The 20,582-nt window shown below is 52.1% G+C and overlaps 1 non-coding gene and 1 pseudogene across 1 annotated transcript; both read left to right on the top strand.

The window, feature by feature from the left end:
* Positions 1–20,177, top strand: part of LOC149370311 (uncharacterized) — a 28,352-nt pseudogene extending 8,175 nt beyond the window's left edge.
* On the top strand, positions 506–577 carry TRNAR-CCU (transfer RNA arginine (anticodon CCU)). Its single transcript has one exon. It is a non-coding gene; the product is annotated as a tRNA-Arg (tRNA).
* Positions 20,178–20,582: the final 405 nt, after the last annotated feature.

The raw sequence follows: 20,582 nt of genomic DNA, 5'->3' as shown, positions 1-20,582 counted from the left end.
TTGACAGCCGTCGCCGTAGCTCAGAGGTAGAGCACCGGACGCGTAATTCGGAGGTCGTGGATTCGGATCCCACCGACGGCATGTGGTTCTTTTTTCTTCTGCTTTTCTAATCAAATAGCTTTAAGCGATAACATATTCATTAATATTCGAAATTGATCAACACCACAAAATAAAATAAATAATTTAAAAAAAATCCCCTGTGCCCCTTGGTTTCTGTGGCTGTTGGCTTCTGTCATATTTATAACGAGCCCCTCATTCCTCATCCCTTGTTTGCTTAATTGCTTAGCGAGGGCCTCGGTTCTGGCAGCCTTGACGCCATAGGAAGCATAAGAGGGTTCTCACGCAGCTTTCACCCTCTCCGTTCGATGACGTTCTACGTCACACCGGTGGTAACTCAGGACGTTCTACGTCCGCCGCTTATGAACGTGGGTGGCGCTGATGAACACTCTTTAGGTTAGGTTACTTGTAAACATAAATACCCCCGAAAGCAGAAGGTTTGACAGCCGTCGCCGTAGCTCAGAGGTAGAGCACCGGACGCCTAATTCGGAGGTCGTGGGTTCGGATCCCACCGGCGGCATGTGGTTGTTTTTTCCTCTGCTTTTCTAATCAATTAGCTTTAAGCGATGACATACTCAGTAATATTCCAAATTGATCAACACCACAAAATAAATAAATTATTCAAGAAAAAAAACCTGTGCCCCTTGGTTTCTGTGGCTGTTGGCTTCTGTCATATATATATAAGAAAAGGAGAATGAGGGGCTCTTATACATATGAAAGAAGCCAACAGCCACAGAAACCAAGGAGCACAGGGGATTTTTAAGTAATTTATTTCGTGGCGTTGCTCGATTTAGAATATTACTGAATATGTTATTGCCTAAAGCTAATTGATTAGAAAACCACAAGAAAAAAAAAGCATAAGGAAAAACAACCACACGCCGCCGGTGGGATCCGAACCCACGACGTCCGAATTACGCGTCCGGCGCTCTGACGCTGAGCTACGGCGACGGCTTTTTTTTCTTTATTGCATTTTCACAACGGGTACAAAGAAGTAAAACTTGTCAGCAACACTTGCACTGACACGGCAGGTTAAAATTTTTTCAGTTCAGCCAAGTCATCCAACACATTTAACCATGTTGGCTGATCAGGCAGTGCCTGATACACTTCCCTCAGACGTATGACACCTTCAATGAAATGCTCGCGTGGAGATCTCACAACTACTTCTGCAATGTTGAATTGTGTCCTTGTTTTCCATAAACTATGGAGGCCAAGGAGCATAATAGTGTCATAAGGGATGTCCTGTTTTCCTACCGGCAAGAACCTGATGCCATGCGGGTGCAGCGGTAAATCTTTCTTTAATGTTCTTTGAATCACATCCCAGAAAAAAAACCGCATCCCAACAATCCAAAAAAACCAGATCTATTGTTTCAGGCTTTTTACATAGAAAGCAATCTGTTGACCAAGGGACAAAGAGTCCTTTATCATGCATCCATGTTTTGACCGACAGAGTTCCGGTATGAAGTTTGAAGAAGAAAGTTTTCAAAGATGGGTAAACTGGCATTCTTTTAACCCTTTTAACATCTGCTCCTGGGTCTCTGCAGTTTGACAATCGGTAAATGGATACAGGGAGCATTGATTCAATTAAATCTTTATACAGATTTTTTCTAGTGACATTGGAGAGGTACTGCATTGAAAATCGCACTTGTAATATTCTGCACGCAAGCACAACTTCACGCAAATAACCTCTCACTGTACCACGCATGTTTTCAACAGAGCATACTACAACTCCTGGTAGCAATCGACATAAACGAACTTGCATAACTGTGCGAAGAAAAATATCGTTCTGGTCGCGAAGAAACATAAAGCGGGACAGGATTTGTCGTACAAATAAATGAACAAGACCGAGACCTCCTCCCTTCACGGGCAAGAATAAGTTTGTTCGACTAGTTCTTTCCCATGTCGACGCCCAAATAAATACAGCAAAAACCCGATGGATCCTTTGAATATTGATCCTCGAGGCGCTCAACACATTCATGACATACCATATTTTGGAGATGAGGAACAGGTTACACACAGTGGCGCGCGAGAATATTGATAGTGGTCGCCCCTGCCACCCACTGGCTTTTTCCTTTGCCGTTGCCACCTGTTCATTCCAGTATGGTTCGGGGTTGCTATAAGAGTTCAGCGGTACTTCAAAATACGTCGTCGGAGTTGTGGCCCACCGAAGTCGGGAGTAATAGTCTCGCGTGTCCTCCCAGTCACCATGCCAGAATTCATAACTCTTCTCCCAATTTATTTGCGGCCCGGTGCATTTGCAAAACTTCTCTACCACAGCCGTGGCTTCACGATACTCTGTTTACTTGAGCAGAACACGGCGATATCGTCAGCACAAGCTAAGATTTTAACATGCGCTGACAGTAACCTGAAGCCAGTTATACACTGAGTGTTTAGTATAGCCAGACAAAGGGGCTCAAGATAGATTGCGAACAAGAGGGGTGACAAAGGACATCCCTGCCTCACTAAACATCGTACGTGTAGGCTTTCAGTCGGCTCCCCATTAACAATGACGCGCGTTGTGCAGTTCCGGTACGCCATTCGTACGCCCTCCGTTATTACACAGCACACATTAGCCTGATCTAGCAAGCTGAACAGAACCTCATGAGATACGCGGTCAAAGGCCTTTGTGAGATCTAGCTGCATCATTGCCACCCTGTCGCCTAGTGCATCGCAGCATTCAAGCACACTTCGCGCTATGTGTATATTAGTGGCTATGCTTCGACCCTTGATACCGTAAGTTTGATGACTCCCCACTAGCATGGTTATGACGCCCTGAATTCGCTTTGCCAGAATCTTCATGAATATCTTATAATCTACGTTGGTGAGGCTTATCGGGCGATAAGACCCCGCCAACAGACGTTTTTCTGGCTCAGCAAACTTCGGTATGAGTACGGTGTGCGATGTTGTGAATGACAATGGCGTACGCTTTTTCTCGTACGTTTCGACAACAACTTTCAGCAGAATTAGGGCGATTTCTGACTTGAAATATTTGTAAAAGGCGGCTCCTAAACCATCAAGACCGGGCGCTTTACCCAATGGCAGTTGATCTATTGCTTCCTCTAGCTCTGTAACGGTTATTGGCTGTTCAAGACGAATTCTGACTTCATCGTCGAGCCTTGGCATAAACGGTATGAAATCGTTATGGAAACTGCCCTCCGCCCTTCGCGTGTGACCCAGCAAGTCACTGAAATGGTCTCTGATTACGCCCTTGATAATGACGCTATCGGCCGATACCTCGTCACCGTTTTGTATCTGGCGTATTTCTTGTATGCGAAGCATAATAAAATAGCCCAACCCAGCTCCTCGAGCGCGGCGGTGTCGTTACCATTGACCTTTCGTGACCTCCATGTCATACCACGTGATGCGTGCCGTCACAGCAGATGAAAAACGGGGGCCCAACTCGCGCCGTCGCGCGAGGCGTCGTGACCAAGGATGACCACGTGGTGCGTGACGTCACAGCAGATGAGAAACGGGCGCCCAGCTCGCGCCGTCGCGCGAGGCGTGGCGACCAAGGAGGACCACGTGATGCGTGACGTAACGACATACGAGAAACGGGGCCCCAGCTCGCGCCGTCGCGCGAGGTATCGAGGCGTCGCGACCAATGTGTTTTCTGCTTCTGCCGCTAGGTGCGCTGTAGTGAACACGTGATGCTGGAGCGGCGGTATACAAGGGGGTGCGCCTGCCTCTGCTAGGCGTACACGGGATAGAGATGCCTCCTGGAGACGGGGCTGCTCGTTGGAATGAGAAGCAAAAGTTGCGGCGTGCTACAGAGACTGATGAAGAGCGTGAAGAACGTCTAGCCAAGCGGCGTGCTCGATATGCAACTCGGCGACAATATGCTTCGCATCTGACTAGGCTTAGCCTAAGCTAAGCCTCAGCCATTTTTTTTTTGACAAGCGTATCTTTTTTCATCGCCTAATGCTCGTTTTGTTGGCGATTCCCCTGCCCACAGTTTCTCGGCGCGTGCGCGCACCACCGCTGCTCTGTACTTATCTGTGTCTATATTTTCCAACTGCGCTTTTGTATTTCTTATTTCATTAAACACGTTCCTGGCTGAGTGCTTTCGACATTAATGAGCAGCGCAAGCTGCTCACGCAGCTGGATTTCCTTCTGCTTTTCTTCAAATCTTATAACACTGCTTGTTTCAATTGCCCTCATTTTGTCGAACTGCTTAAATTCTTCCCACTGAACAGCGTAACTTGACGGTTGGTCCATGAGAAGCTTTTCGAGCTCTATTCCTACTTTACTGACAAAGCGTTCTTGCTCCAATAACTTTACATTGAGTTTCCATAAAACCCAATTAAACGGCTTTTTAAAGCGTACCCTGTCAAAGTTTGCAGCCACTAAACAATGGTCGCTAAAAGGAACCGGTTTGACTTCGTACGAGGTACACAAAGGAACAAAGTCTGACGACACATATAAACGGTCCAGTCGAGCATGGCTGTCTCCCTGAAAGTGCGTGTATTGCGGTCGCGTCCCAGTCATATAAACACTTCCTATATCCTCTAAACAGTATTCACTGACCAGAGCATGCAAGAATTCAGCACTCTTATCACGTACGGGCGAAGGCTTGGCCCGGTCGACTGTCTCACAAACACAGTTCATGTCACCCAAGAACATAACAATCTTTTCACATTTTAAAAACGACTCAGCTACGTGTAGCCACTTTAAACGTTAGAGGCCTCGGAGCGAAAAGGCGGCAATGTCAGCTAAGTCCGCGTCTTCTTGAGAACGACCTTCACGTAGTTGGAATCCAGGAAACAAAACTTGAAAGCCAAGAAGCGACTGAAAGTATGGTTTCTACCTTTTGTACGATCTTTGATGTGTGTGTGTGTCATTCTGTCGGTGCGTGAGGCGGCTGTATTCTCTTTATTAGGAACAACAAAGGCGTAACAATGCAATCGCTCTTTTCGTGTGAAAGCGGTCGTCTCCTGGTCGCCGATTTTTTGTGTTGCGGTGCGCCTTTTCGAGTTATGTGTGTGTATGCACCAAATGTAGAAAAGGAACGTATATTGTTTTCTGAGCTACGGCGACGGCTGTCAACTCTTCTTTTCTCGAGGGTATTTATGTTACAAATAACCTAACCCTCAGAGTGTACATCAGTGCCACCCACGTTCGTAAGCCCCGGAAGTAGTAGCACGTCCTGAGTTACTGCTGAAATGATGTAGAACGTCATCGTATATATATATATATATATATATATATATATATTGTAATGACGAAGAAGTGCCCGCGCGGCAGCGGGACTGCTCTCAGCGAGCGCATGCTTCGTGTTGGTGCTGGTGGAACCGCTTGCTGTCGGGAACACCTTTCTGCACTTAGTGCTTTGTGTCGTGCTGTGCTTTGCGCCCGCAAAAAACACATTGCAAGTGGTCGAGGCGGACTCTAATCCCGTCCTGGAGCTGAGACGCGGCACCGTTACCACGAAAATGTCGAGAGACACAGCACCGTTGCCACCGCCGCCGCCATCGGTGCCGCCAGCAGCTGTAATCTTCACTGCCATGCCTCGGCATCGGGGCCCAGCTGTCTTCAGCGGCACCGGCGACAATGATGTCGAGGACTGGCTGGCGTCCTGCAAGCAGGTAAGCACGCTCAACCTCTTGGACAAAAAATTCAGGGGGCACTTTGACTGTCTAAAGAGCGTAGAGGCGAAAGCGTTTTCCTTACCAATTTCGCTGCTTCTGTGGCACTGGTGGCGTCACATATAATTTAGTACCAATTACTAAGTGAAGACAAATCACTAATTAATGGTTAATTACTGATTAATGCCTAAATACTAATTAACTGCTAATTAATGACGCTTAAGCTACGCCTTTAGGAGTGGAACGCGACAGCGTGCTGTAGCGCTGCCAGGGAGTCCACGGAACGCCACCACCCGTTCGGCGCGATGCCTTGCCCTTTGAACTGAAAGGAAATCGCGCAGTAATTCTGTGTCTTCTCGGTGGACACCTGAACCGCACCGTAGAGGAAGGGAGGAAGTGGGAGTGAAAGAAGACAAAGAGGGCCCGTAATGAAGGAAATGAAATTGTATTTGAGGAAAGGAAATTACGCAGTAAATGTCTCACATATCTCGGTGAACTCCCGTCAAAATTCAAGGGGCACTTTTTTTACCTAAAGTGTGGTCACTGATGTGTGGTTAAGATGTTAAGCTTCGCCTCTAAGAGAGGAACGCGACAGCATCTTGCAACGCTGCCAGGGAGTCCGTAGAACGCCATTGCCTATTCGGTTCTACGCCTCGCTCGTCGGTAAATTGATTTTTGAGGAAAGGAAATGTATCTCTCTCATATCTCGGTGGACACAACCTCTCCGGAAGGGAAGGAAGGAGGATGGGAGTGAGCGAAGACACCGTATTCACTAGACGCGCCTTTGTTCATTCCAAACCATCATATTGTCATATTAAGGCGGAAGCCTTTAATGTCTCATCGTTGTAAGCAGCAGTTGTCGACAGAAAATGTCACGCTTTTCAATTGGTGGAAACGGTCGTGACGTCGCAGTGCGCGAATTTCAAACGGGGCCAATTGTACTTTGGCTAGTAACCATGCAACCAATTGAAGGGATCGTATAGTGATGCTCCAATTAGGTGGGACTGAGCTTAGTTAATTGCTTAATTACCCAATTAGCCTAATTAGCTTTACTTGTCAGGCCATATAAATAAATAAAATCGATTAACAAATTGGTCGAGCTCAGGAATCGAACCCCGGTCTTCGGCGTGAGAGACGAGCATGCTATCCACTCCGCCATTCCAGCTCGATGGTTTGGAATGAACAAAGGCGCGTCTAGTGAATACGGTGTCTTCACTCACTCTCATCCACCTCCATTCCATTCCGGCGAGGTTTAGATGTCCACCGACAAATGAGAGACAGATACATTTCGTTTCCTCAAAAACCAATTTACCGACGAGCGAGGCGTAGAACCGAATGGGCGATGGCGTTCTATGGACTGCTTGGCAGCGTTGCTAGATGCTGTCGCGTTCCACTCTTAGGGGCGAAGCTTAACATCTTAACCACACATCAGTGAGCACACTTTAGGTCAGAAAAGTGCCCCCTGAATTTTGTGACACACTTACTGCGTAATTTCCTTTCCTCAAATACAATTTTCATTTTCTTCATTACGGCTCCTCTTTATCTATCTTCTTTCACTCCCGCTTCCTCCCTTCCTCTACGGTGCGGTTCAGGTGTCCACCGAGATGACAGAGAATTACTGCGCCATTTCTTTTCCTCAAAAAGCATTGCGTTCAAAGGGCAAGGCATCGCGCCGAACGGGTGGTGGCGTTCCGTGGACTCCCTGGCAGTGCTACAACGCGCTGTCGCGTTCGACTCCTAAAGGAGAAGCTTAAGCGTCATTAATTAGCAGTTAATTAGTATCCAGGCATTAATCAGTAATTAACCATTAATTAGTGATTTGTCATCACTTAGTAATTAGTACTCAATTACATGTGACGCCACCAGTGCCACAGAAACAGCGAAGGTGGTGCGGAAAACGCTTCTCTACCCACTTTAGACATTTTTTTTCTTTATACCAAAAACCGAGGATAAGGAAAAACTTCGATTTGTAGATGGCTACAGACCAATCGCGCTTTCTAATGTAGATTATAAGATTTTTGCTAAAGTACTGTCAAATCGGCTGCAGATTGCAATGTCTACTTTGATTGGGCCTCATCAAACATGTGGCTTGCGGGGACGATCAATACAATCGAACCGACATGTAGAGCGTACGGTGTTGCAGTATTGCAGTGACGCTCAAGAACAATTAGCAATGTTGCAAATTGACCTGGCAAAGGCATTTGATCGATTGTGCCGTTCATTTCTTTTTGCACTTTTAAATCACGTCAATCTCAGGTCAATACTTTCTACTGGCATACGCCTTTGTTACAAATCCTGTACCACGCGCTTGATTGTTAATGGCTGTCTCTCGCAACCAGTCCCAATGCAGTCTTCGGTGAAACAAGGGTGCCCACTGTCTCCGCTCCTGTTCGCATTATACTTGGAGCCACTTTGCATAAGTGTTATAAACAGTAGAGCTGTCAGTGGATTCCCAATAATGGGCCACGAACTGAAGGTATTGGTTCATGCAGATGACCTTGCGTTTTTTTGTACTGATAAGCCAAGCATCGATGAGGTTATTCGTTTAGCGGAGGACTTTGGTTCGGTGTCAGGAAGTCGGATTAATCGCTCTAAGAGTTGCGGTCTTTGGATTGGTAGCTAGGGTTCGACACCTGCTGAATATTCTGGTATAACATGGACATGCAGGCCACCAAAGTACCGTACCTTGGCGTCCCTTTGAGTGCCTATAAGCATAGCGCACATTATTGGAAAGACCGCGTGTCAACTCTTCAGCGCTATGCTCAAACGTTTGTCCCCCATGGCCTCTCAATTTTTGGCAGGGCGACCGCCTGTAATCTGTTTCTAGCCACTAAAATATATTATGTACTGCAAATTATTCATTGCGCAAGACTTCCTATCCAGCGTTTTCACAGGCTTTTCGATACTTTTGTGTGGGATTAGTCTTTTGAATCCATGAGGCGTGATAACCTTTTTCGGCCTGTAAGCGCTGGTGGCCTTGGTCTAGTTCACCTGTATGTCCGACAGATAGTGTGATGTTTCATGTTTTTCCGTGACACTACACACCCAATAGTACGTTCATTCCTGCAAACAAATTTAGTTCATGTTTTACCCAACCTCATTGTGTCTTCCAATGTTTGTGGCTGTCCGTGTTTGTGGGGCATAATGCAAGAGGTGTATTTGGCTGTCCGTTTCCTACTTGTTCGTTTTTCTCCTGAGTTCCTTTTTTTAGTGTCGAGGAAAAAGTTGTATAAGGGTTTGATTAGTATGCTCTTCCCTTCGCCCATGTACCGCTCTCTGTATTTTGGTTTACCGGGGCATGACGTACTCAAAAGAGTACGTAAGATGCCAGTCTCGGCGTGTACAAAGACCTTTTTCTTTAAGTTACACACCGGTACGTTGCCCGTTAGAACATGGTTAGAGAAAAAGGGAATTATTGTTTCTACCGTTAATTGCCGCCTTTGTGATGAACCAGAAAAAATTGAGCATTGTTTCATCAGTTGCAAAGATGCAGTACTCTTCTGGGATATCCTGCAACGCACATTTAAAAAAGAATTCATCTGACTGCCCATTCTGTTCGCTATCTCACTGCGCTGCCATTTGTTGATGAACCCCTGAACATGTTCTTTCTGACTGGACTGCACAGCCTCTGGAAAACCCGCGTGATGGACAGACGCTGTGAACCTGTTGTGTCTACAAAGGATCACTTCAGTCGAATGGTTGTTCATCTAAGAGACGTGTATGCCCAGACTGAGTACGAAGCGGAGTGGCACTCACTATTAATGATGTGCTCTGCATTGCCCCTTTTCTAGCGCATGGTCTTTTCAATATGTATTGTTTGCCACTGTTTTCATAATGGCTTGTATATAGTTCATGTACATAGAACATTACATCACTGTAATAAATACCATGGTGAAGAAAAAAAAAGCTGGTGGGTGGTGGTGGTGGTGAAGAGATTTATTAAATCATAGGGAGAGGTGTTGTGGGTCGTGACTTGAAGGGTCACGCCCTTACAACCACTAGGTGGGATGCCTAGTCAGGTACCCCATTGGCGTTTGCCGCAGCGCGGGCGCGCTGCGTTAAGGCCCTTTGGGCCTCGAGGGTGAAGCAACCGGACATGGTCGCCTCCCAGTCCTCTCGGGTGGGGTTTGGGATAGGGGGTAGGGATGGGTTCTGCTGGCAGGCCCACACCATGTAGTAAGTGTCAGACACCTCCCCACAGTGTGAGCACCGCCCGTCGAATTGAGGATCGAAATGTTGTAGAGTTGCCGGGCAGAACATCGCGTTGGTGAGCAGGCGCAGGAGTACGCGCTCGTTGACCTTCCCCAGCCCTTTGCACGGGGTGGGAAGAGTTTGGTGCGTGGATTTGTAATACTCGCATATTTCTTTAAAAGTATAAATCGGATTGAAATCAGTGTCCTGGTCGGCGTCGGGTCCCGTGGCAAATGCCCGGAGAGAGAGCGCGCGGGTGGCGGCGTCGGCTGCCTAATTTCCGTGGACGCCTTGGTGACCTGGAGCCCAAACGAGAGATCGGTGCGCGGGATCCGAGTCTCGGCTACAATTTTGGTAAATGCGATAAGCTAGGGGAGTAACCCACCCTTGCGTGACGTTACGGCAAGCCCCTCGCGAGTCGGTGATTATGTATTTGGAGGAGGTGTGAGAAGCTGCCAAAGCGATGGCAACCTCTTCCGCGTGAATTGCTGACTGGGCCTTGAAAGTAAGGGCGTCTACTGTTTTACCCTCGTGGACGACCGCGGCCGTGTACCATACCCTGGGGTCCGGGCCAGACGCGTCCACGTAGAAGACTCCTGGTTTGCTCCGAAAATGGCGGTCCAAGGCTTCCGCCTGCGCCAGGCGCCTGCCATTATGATCCTCTTTGGACATATTGGTGGGGAGAGGCCGCACGTGGAGGGCGCGTCTCCAGTGTACGGGAAGGCGGCATCTCTCCTCTGTGAATGAGTGTGCTGGATGTGAAGTCGGGCTAAAAGGCGGCGACCCGACCCTGTCTTTGTGCGACGAGTGTACTGGTTGTTGAGGTGGGCCTCCCGAAGCTCCCTAAAAGTGTTAACCATCCCCAGTGCCAAAAGGCGGCTGGTAGAGTTAGAGACCGGGAGGTCCAGCGCTCGTTTCATGATTTTGCGGAGGATGACCTCGAGGGCATCCTCCTCCTGTTTCCGCAGGTGGAGATAGGGAGTCGAATGCAAGATTCGACTGGTCACGAATGCGTTCGGCAGCCGCAAGGCGTCTTTGCATCGTAACCCACCGCGCTTGTTGGAAACCCGGCGGACCATGCGGCCCACCTGGTCTCCCACCTGCCGGAGCTTGGCGACTGTTGTGTCGCAGCGTCGCTGGTTGTGTATGAAAAGTCCGAGGACTCTGATTTCTTTAGATTCGCTAATGGGACCGCTTTGCAACGAGAGATTGATTTGGGTCGAGCATGTGCGCGAGGGACGCTAATGGAATTCCGATTTCTGCGGGGAGCATTGCAGACCACAGTCTCGAGCATAGCGGTCCACTATGCTGGCGGCCGTTTGCAGGCTGGTCTCCATATCCCCCAGGCGCCCTTGCGTAGCCCAGATGGTGATGTCGTCGGCGTACAGCGCGTGCTGGACCCCTTCGACCGCACCCAGTAGGGCGGGTAGGCGCATCATGGCAATGTTGAATAGCAGAGGGGAAAGCACCGCGCCTTCTGGAGTCCCAATCGTGCCGAGCAGGAAAGGTCCGTTGTAAGGGATCGTTAGTGTACGCGGGGCCATCGGAACGCGGCTGGGAGCGCTCAAAGCGAAGCGTCTCCTTCCTTGGAACGCGGCCGCTCGCGAACGCGCCGGGAGCTACGGGTGTCCCCCGCCCCGCGGTACCGTTTCGCGCACGTGCTGGTGCGAAAGTGTGTTTGTCTTTGTTTTTCACATTTATTGTGCAATGGGAAGGGCGTTTTGCCCTACGGAAGCTGGAGGGCTGGCCATGCTCTCGGTAAACCAATCATGTGAGGAGTGTAACATGATTGGTTGCTACGAAATGTGGGCCGGGCCTTTAGGTCTTTAAAACCGGACCCCGAAGCCGGAAGCGGGGTTCTGCGCTAAGGTGAGATGCTATGCATCTTCGGCCACGCCGAGTAGGGGCCTCCCCTAGTGTTAGCCAGTTCCGCCTTTTGGTTGTTTGTCTCTTTGCCGTTGTATCTAACTTGTATATGCAATGTAAATAGCTGTATATAAATCTTTCAAGTATTCGCCTTACCCCTGCGTCTCAACTCATCACGAGACCGTCTCTGACGGGGCACCCCTGGTGCGAAGAAAGAAGCTTCAGTCTTCCAGTTGGAACAAACCGTCTCTGGCGGGGCACCTCTGGTGCGAGGAAGATAAAGAAGAACCTGTGAAAATTTACTGGCGCAGTCGACAGGATCCTGCGGCCATCGGAAGACGGTGCAGGAAGAAGATTGAAGACAGGGAGAAAGGTGACGATCAGGCAACAGCAGCGTTCGAGAAAGGACCTGCGGAGAGACGGCGGCAAGGACGTAAGGACCACGGCAGTAGTCCAGCGACGCGGGACTGCGTCCGGTCAAGGAAGGAGCGCGTCGAGAACTCGACGGTGACCGGCGGGTCGCAGCAAGTGACGACAGCGGGCACAGGACCAGCGGCGTGCGACAGCTCATCGCAGCGTGAGGTGAAAGTGGCGGTGTACTCCGACACCAGGAAGCTGGTAATGCGGATCGACGCATCGAAACCTTGAGTTTCCTTGGTCGCATTGCTCACGTCCCTGTGCGTGTGTTCGAGCCGGTAGGACAGTTGAGGGGTACATACGGCGGTATGGAGGGTTATCCAGGCCGGCCCTCACTCGATGTGAGGTACCAAGTGGAATTAGCGAAGGCGCGCTTAGCGTACTTTGAGGCTGAACTTGCGAAAGTGAATGGAGGAAAGGCGCCGCTGTGCGAGGAGAAACCTCAGGATGTTAAGTGCGTCTTGGAGGAATTAGAAGCAAAGCGCCAGCAGCTAGCGCTGGAGCTCGCTGAGTTGAAGGAGTCTAGGAAAGCTAGTGAACTAGCCAGGGAGAACTGCTCTGAGTCCGAGGTGAGGCCGCCTGTGCTGGAAGACAAAGGATTATGCTTGTCATGCACAGGTCAGGGAAACAGCAGTGAGGAAGCTGAAAGCAAACAGCCGGTATGCGGGAACGCAACTTTGTTAGGAAAAGCCGCAAAAGGTTCAGGAATTGAAAACAGGATTCCTGAAAGACACGGAAATATTACAGCTTTTCCGCCACCGCGGGCGGCTAGCAAAGAACAGGAGCAGCCCAATTCTCATGATCTAGGGCCAATCGAGACCAAGGTGTCCGATAACAAACAGGACAGCGGTGGAATTCCCGCAGGCTCTATGAATAAGATTGTGACCTCCGACACGGAGCTAGTGATAGATGAAAATCTGGCGTTGCTGCAAACACACACGGTGTCCTCCATAGGGCATGAAGTGCCCCGTAGCGTTTCTGGTAGCAAGAGCCCTTCATCCGAGGCAAAGAGCGGAGGTGGGCCTGCTGGGCCGACCGGGCAGAGCGCCGCACAGTTGTGGAACGCACCTGATGTGTGTCCGGCCAGGTCATTTGAGTACCCGGAAATGAGTGGCGACTTGCCGCAAAGCAAGCTCGGGTCAAGCGACGGCGAGTCAGCTCGTGCAGCAGACGATGCCACGAAGCCGGCCAGCGTCTATCAAGCAGGGAGCGGCGATTTAAATGTTTGCCCGTGCAGGAACGGTGCAAGTAGCTCCAAACGCTCCAAAGTACCAGGAGACAGGCGCATAGCCTTCACAGCGAATGTCGGCGCGTGGAACAGTACGTTCCGTGCTGCGGAGAGAAAGAGAGAACAACTTTTATTTAGAAAGCCTGCAGAGTCGGTTAGGCTCCCTCCAAGCAGGGACGACAAGCTTTTACCGCGACGCGGCCACTACGTCAATCTCGTGCGTTGTGCTCCTTGAGGTCTTGTTACGTCCCTCGCTACTTCCGCGGGTTCGAGAGGGCCGCCGCCCCCTTCCTGGGGGCGCCGCCCCCTTCTCCTCGGTTTCGCTCGGTCGCTGCCTCTCGAGAGCTGCCGAGACCTGCTGGACGGCCTTGAGTTGTGTCTTTTGATCACAGCTCCTCGTTGCAGCCTCTAGGTGCGGCGGGATCGTCGTCTTCTCGCTGGCTTCGCGCGGATTTACGCTACAGTCCCAAAGGATGTGAGCCGCGGTGGCTCTCTCCTTCGCGCACAGTCTGCATACGTCGCTCGCGTGCACACTCGGACACACGTGCTTAGCTAGCACCGGGGTGAGCAGGGACCCCGTCTGTAACTGTCTATAGAACACTGCCTCCTTCCGGGTAAGCCCCGGGTGAGGTGGCGGCATAGTCTGTCTGTTCAGTCTGTACCATTTCAATATTTCGTTGAAGGTGGTCATCTTGTCCTTGGCACTGCGCCGTGACCAGGACTCCGAGTCGGCCGTGCTTTCAGCCGCGCGGTTGGTTAGTCCTCGCGCGGCCGAGTTGGCCGTCTCGTTGTGGTTCACGTTTCCGCGTTCCGACACGTCACTGCCCATGTGGGCCGGAAACCACTTGATCACCACAGGACTGTTGCGTCCGATGTCTTCGGCCTTGCGCAGTATGCGCGCGGCCTCACTACATACCCTACCCTTGGCGTAGTTCTTCACTGCCGTTCTAGAGTCACACAACACTGTAGTACATCCGGGGTCGGAAACGGCCAAGGCGATGGCCACCTCCTCCGCCCGGTCCGCTTCTCGAGTCCGGACGCTCACCGCGGTCTTCGTTGCACCCGTCGATGCCCCGACAACAACCGCCGCGTAGGCGTCGGTGCTCCCTTGATACTCAGCCGCGTCCACGTAGGCGGCGCCTTCTTCTCTGGCGTGTAGGTCCACGAGAGCCCTGGCCTTCGCCAACCTCCGCTCCCTGTTGTGCTCGGGGTTCACGTTCTTCGGGATCGGGAAGACCCTGAGCTTTCTGTTGATGCTATCTGGTATAGGTACGTCTTTCTGCTGCTTGCCTTCCCTCGGTTCGAGGCCAAGGTCCCGCAGTATCTGTCTTCCGGTTCTCGTTTCGGAGAGACGCTCGAGTTGCGCCGTTCTCTGTGCTTCGGCTATTTCGTCCAGCGGGTTGTGGACTCCCAGCGCCATGAATTTTTCGGTGCTCGTGATGCGGTACGCCAAATTATGATTAGCAAGGCCGGCCGCACTGTTACGGTTGAACTAGGCAAGAGATATGTTCCTTACGCAGCACGCAGTCTGTACGGGCGCGCCGACGAGAGCGTGCCCTTAGGGGCGTCGCATGGTCAAAGATTTGGACCTATCGAGGATCATGACGTTTTTGATCCTGGAGGACACCAGCTGTTGATTTCTTGCCCCGCTGTGGCATCAGTCTAATGAGCGTAGCGGACATTAGGCGTTAGTCGTGTCGATCGAGACACGTGTTGGCTCGAAACGCACACAGGGACGCTCGGTGCGACTAAGGAGGCTCACGTGGCCACTTACGGACGTCGTGCGAGTGCTACTAAACGTCCCGGTTGACAGTGCCTGTGTGTGTGTGTGTGTGCCGAGCAGGACACGGGTGTGCATGCTGGTGAACTGCGTACAGCCCAATTTGGACTCCGTGTTACGGCGCACGGCAGGCATGCCAGTGTGCGTATTTGAGTGTGCATTTTGCGTAATGTTGTGTTCGTGCCCGTGTGCATTTATTGTTTTATGCGAAGCATACTAAAATAGCCCAACCCAGCTCCTCGAGCACGGTGGTGTCGTTACCATTGACCTTTCGTGACCTCCATGTCATACCACGTGATGCGTGACGTCAGAGCAGATGAAAAACGGGGGCCCAACTCACGCCGTCGCGCGAGGCGTCGTGACCAAGGATGACCACGTGGTGCGTGACGTCACAGCAGATGAGAAACGGGGGCCCAGCTCGCGCCGTCGCGCGAGGCGTCGCGACCAAGGAGGACCACGTGATTCGTGACGTAACGACATAGGAGAAACGGGGCCCCAGCTCGCGCCGTCGCGCGAGGCGTCGCGACCAATGTGTTTCCTGCTTCTGCCGCTAGGTGCGCTGTAGTGAACACGTGATGCTGGAGCGGCGGTATACAAGGGGGTGCGCCTGCCTCTGCTAGGCGTACACGGGATAGAGATGCCTCCTGGAGACAGAGCTGCTCGTTGGAATGAGAAGCAAAAGTTGCGACGTGCTACAGAGACTGATGAAAAGCGTGAAGAACGTCTAGCCAAGCGGCGTGCTTGATATGGAACTCGGCGACAATATGCTTCGCATCTGACTAGGCTTAACCTAAGCTAAGCCTTGCACATGAAAGATGCGATGTCCACTTGAGATAAACAAATAAAATACCTGCTTGGTGCTGCACACACGCAAAAATTTAGGGGGCACTTTGACTGTCTAAAGTGCGTAGAGGCGAAAGCGTTTTTGGTTTTGTTGGTGCCAGTGCTGGTGTAGCTGCGTCATGTCACCCACAGAGTGGTTTTGTGACCCGTACCGATCCCTTTGTTATAATTCTAAAAGTGGCATTTGAGCCCTTTGTAGAATCTTGGGAAGGGCGTGTAAGGGATCGTTAGTGTACGCGGGGTCATCTGAACGCGGCTGGGAGCGCTCAAAGCGAAGCGTCTCCTTCCTTGGAACGCGGCCGCTCGCGAACGCGCCGGGAACTACGGGTGTCCCCCGCCCCGCGGTACGGTTTCGCGCACGTGCTGGCGCGAAAGTGTATTTGTCGTTGTTTTTCACTTTTATTGTGCAATGGGAAGGGCGTTTTGCCCTATGGAAGCTGGAGGGCTGGCCATGCTCTCGGTAAACCAATCATGTGAGGAGTGTAACATGATTGGTTGCTACGAAATGTGGGCCGGGCCTTTAGGTCTTTAAAACCGGACCCCGGAGCCGGAAGCGGGGTTCTGCGCTAAGGTGAGATGCTATACATCTTCAGCCACGCCGAGTAGGGGCCTCCCCTAGTGTTAGCCAGTTCCGCTATTTGGTTGTTTGTCTCTTTGCCGTTGTATCTAACTTGTATATGCAATGTAAATAGCTGTATATAAATCTTTCAAGTATTCGCCTTACCCCTGCGTCTCAACTCATCACGAGACCGTCTCTGACGGGGCACCCCTGGTGCGAAGAAAGAAGCTTCAGCCTTCCAGTTGGAACAAACCGTCTCTGGCGGGGCACCTCTGGTGCAAGGAAGAAAAAGTACCTGTGAAACTTTACTTCTGTGCTCTTCGTCCTGTATTCTGATGTAGGACAGTCTGTCCGTGAGAAATTGTTTAACGCAATTGAAGTTATTGGTGCCGCAGTGAGTTTGACTGAAATGTGTGAGTATGATCTCGTGAGTTACGTTATCGAGCGCTCCTTTCAGGTCGAGCGCAAGGACTATTTTGTCGTTTTGGGGGTGTGTAATGGGGTTCAATATTTCGCGGTCGAGTTGGAGCAGGACATCCTGTGCGGATATATGTGGGCGAAATCCGAACATTGTGTCCGCGAATGTGTTGTGTTGTTCGAGGTACTCGGACAGCCGATCCCGCACCATCATCTCCATCAATTTGCCCACACACGAGGTGAGAGAGATGGGGCGGAGGTTGTCCGTGTCGATCGGTTTTCCGGCCTTCCGGATGAAGGCGACAAGGGCCGTTTTCCAGTCAATGGGGAGCGGGGTTTCCCCCGTCCATGTCGCATTGATGTATTCTAGAAGGCACTGGTACTCTGAATCAGGAAGGTTTGCCAAAAGTTTGACGGTGACCTTGTCCCGGCCCGGCGTGGTGCCCCTCTTCATTTTGGCCAGACCCGCCCGCAGATCGTGAAGCTGGAAAGGCTTATCCAACTCCGAGTTTTCTCTGCCAGCGTAGGAGTAGGCCGATCTGCGGGCGTACTGAGTTGTGCGCAGGTAGCGATCCCGGAGCGCCTCTGCCAACTGCGTTGTGTTTCCTTGGAATGAGTGCATGGCTTTGTGTAGTTGCTTCTGCGTTTCTGTGCGGGTATGTGTTGGGTTATTGAGTGCTCGGAAGAGCCGCCACGTGTTGCGGCTCGACATCTGCCTCGCCGCCGTGTTGCAGCGGTCTGCCCAGTTTGAGTCAGCGAGTTGGGCCGCGTACTCTGCTGCCTGCCGGGTAAGGTCCGCAATGCGCGCTTTGAGGTTCTTGTTGTGTTTCTGGCGCTTCCAGCGGCGCGTGAGGCCGCGGCGCGCTTCCCAAAGGTGGAGGAGGTGGTTGTCCACGTCCGTGACCACCTCGGTGAGCTGTATCTGCTTCTCGTGGGAGCGAAGGTGCGATATGACTGACCGGGACCAGTTTGCGTATCCCTGCTCTGTGATGTTCGTGTTGGTGTCGGACGGGAAATTTTGGCGAAAGGTGGTCCAATTGGGGATGCGTGCTAGTGTGGTAGGGCGCTTTTGGGGGCGTGTATAAACAGTGGTGTTGATGATGCAGTGGTCGCTGCCGAGGGTATCCTCGGTGTTGATCCAGTCTGCGTGTCTTATGTTGCGAGTGAAGGTGAGGTCCGGGCATGTGTCTCGGGTCACAGAGTTGCCTACGCGAGTAGGAAATGCCGGGTCGGTGTGGAGGGTGAGGCCCAGTGTGGACGCCAACTCAGCCAGCATGCGTCCGCGCACTTCCTCCTTACGATAGCCCCATAGCTGGCTAGGGGCGTTGAAGTCGCCCACAATCAGCAGGGGGTCGCGACCCGCCTCTAAGTGCACGGCTAAAGAGTTCCGCGAAGGTCACTCGCTTCAGTTTCGGGGAGCAGTATACATTAAGTACGTGCAGGGGAGGATCCGATCGGCGAAGGGGAAGGATCCTTACCATGGCGTACGAGTACGGTATGTTGAGATCGAGGCCGATTTCGGTGGCTGTGTACGACTTGTGTACGAGGAGACACGACGAGGGGTCTCGCTGGAACGTCACGTAGTTAGTCAATTTCGCCGACGCTCCTGGCTCCTGGAGGGCGACCGCGGCGGGTAAAGCCTCGAACGTTTCTAGGTAGAGGCGCAGGTTCGCGCGTTTCTGGCGAGCCTTGAAGCCTCTGCAATTCCAGTGCGTTACGGTTACCAACGTGTGTGTTTTCGGAGGTGGGGAACGCTTGTTAGGCCGTGCCGCCATCATTATGATTGGAGGTGAGAGACGGGGGCTGATTGGACTCTGGCCTACAGCTAGCACTGGGTGGGGGTGCGGGGTTGGAGTCCTTGGATGCCGCGTCTCTGGGATTGCAGATAATTTTCTTGTGCGTATTGAAGGCTCGGATCCCCTCGAACCGCCGACTGGTTCGGGTGGTTTTCGATTTCATGCAGCGGCTTATGGCTGCATGGACCGATGACGAGCATTTGGACTCCATGCAGTTCATAGCCGTTTCTACCATTTTGTGAAGCTGGGAGGTGAGACGCGCCTCCATCGCGGCCATTGCCGACGCGAACGCGGGCGGCAGTTCGGGCTCACTCTCCATGGCGTCGGGACTCGGGATACCCGTCGCGGCAGCTAGCTTTTCTTCCAAATTTTGAATTTTGGCGAGCACTTGCCCGATCTGTGCTGTAAGCTGCTCATTTTGTCTGCGGCTTTCGACATCTACGCCGTAAGCCGAGGAGGGGGAAGTGGGCGAGGGGGAGGGAGGGGAGGGAGGAGAGGAAGCAACCCCTGCCCAGCTGCTCACGTGAGTGTGTTGTTGCTGCGTCGGGGCCCGGGATCCGGCAACGCCACTTGATTTGAGGCCGGGAAAGTGCTTGGCGTTGTCTTCGCTAGGGGGCGGTGGCGGTGCCTGCTTTTTCTTCTTGTTTTTCTTCTTTCGCTTCTCTCCCGTTGACTTTACTCCGGGAGATGAGGAGGCCGCGTTGACGTTTCCCTCGTGCGAGCTGGTGGCGTTATTGCCATGTCCCACGCCGCCATTTGCTCCGCCGGCGGAGGGATCTTTTCTGTTTCCAGGCTCTGACTTTTCGGATCGTCCATGTTGGGAGGGCTTGACACTGGCAAGATGAAGTCGACGGAATTTTGCCGTGCAATCTTTCGAGCCTGTGGGGTGGGCTAGTCCACAGATTGCACATGTCGGGTTGCACTCGTGTGGCGCAGGGCCATCCTGCGTCACAGTCACATTTTGGCCGCAAAGGCCACACTTAGACGAATTCGGCGTGGGGCAAGTGTCCGTGCGGTGTCCCACAGTACCACACTTTACACAGGCGGGCACGGTTCGCTTGTATTCTCGGACGGGGGTAAGTTCCCCGTTGTAGTGGACGTACCGCGGGACCACCTTTCCCACAAAGGTGATCACCGCGATGGATGATTTTCCAAGGCGGCGAATGCTTGCCATCTGCCCGCCTCGCCAGACAATTTGGGCGGTGAGCGTTGCGCTCGTTTCGTCGTCGGCGATGCCTCCGATGACGCCGCGGCATACGTCTCCAGTTTGTTTCAAATGCCCGTGTACGGGCAGGGTGCCTTTGCTTGTGGTCAAGCTGATTTCGCCGATCAGGTGATCGGCGAGGTGCGGATTCCGTACTCATACAACGAGAAGATTCTGCTCCCATGCGGGGACGATGTTGAGAATGTTCTCAGCAGCAGAGATGCCGAGGTCTGCGTTTAGAGCTTTGCCCAACTCACCACGTCGGAACGTATTCCGTAGGTCGGCGGTGACCCTGGGCTTGAGGATGACCACGTAATCTTCAGGATGCATCTGTGGCATAGGACGGGGCTTCCACAGACGCGACTGAGCTTGTTTTATAAGTGATGAGGCAGGCCCGTGCGTGAGGCCTTGCTGCGTAGCTTGGGAGGCCGGCGATGTGGCAGCCTGCTTGTTGGAGCCGGCTCAGCCGCGCCCGTTGACGAGTTGAAAGAGCTCCTCGTGCTCGAAGCGCGCAGGTTCCGCAGGAGCTTCAGGTTGGGTAGCCGGAGCAGTCGTTCAGGCCATTTCGGAAGGGTCGTAGCCCCTGAGAGGGGCCTGAGAAGCCATCTTGAGAAGTAGCGAGGGTGTCACCGCCGCGGGAGCGAC

This window comes from Amblyomma mixtum, chromosome 1 (genome assembly GCF_055824585.1).
Source record: "Amblyomma mixtum isolate Tamu chromosome 1, ASM5582458v1, whole genome shotgun sequence".
NCBI lineage: Eukaryota > Metazoa > Arthropoda > Arachnida > Ixodida > Ixodidae > Amblyomma > Amblyomma mixtum.
This window is presented reverse-complemented; position numbering and strand designations above follow the sequence as displayed.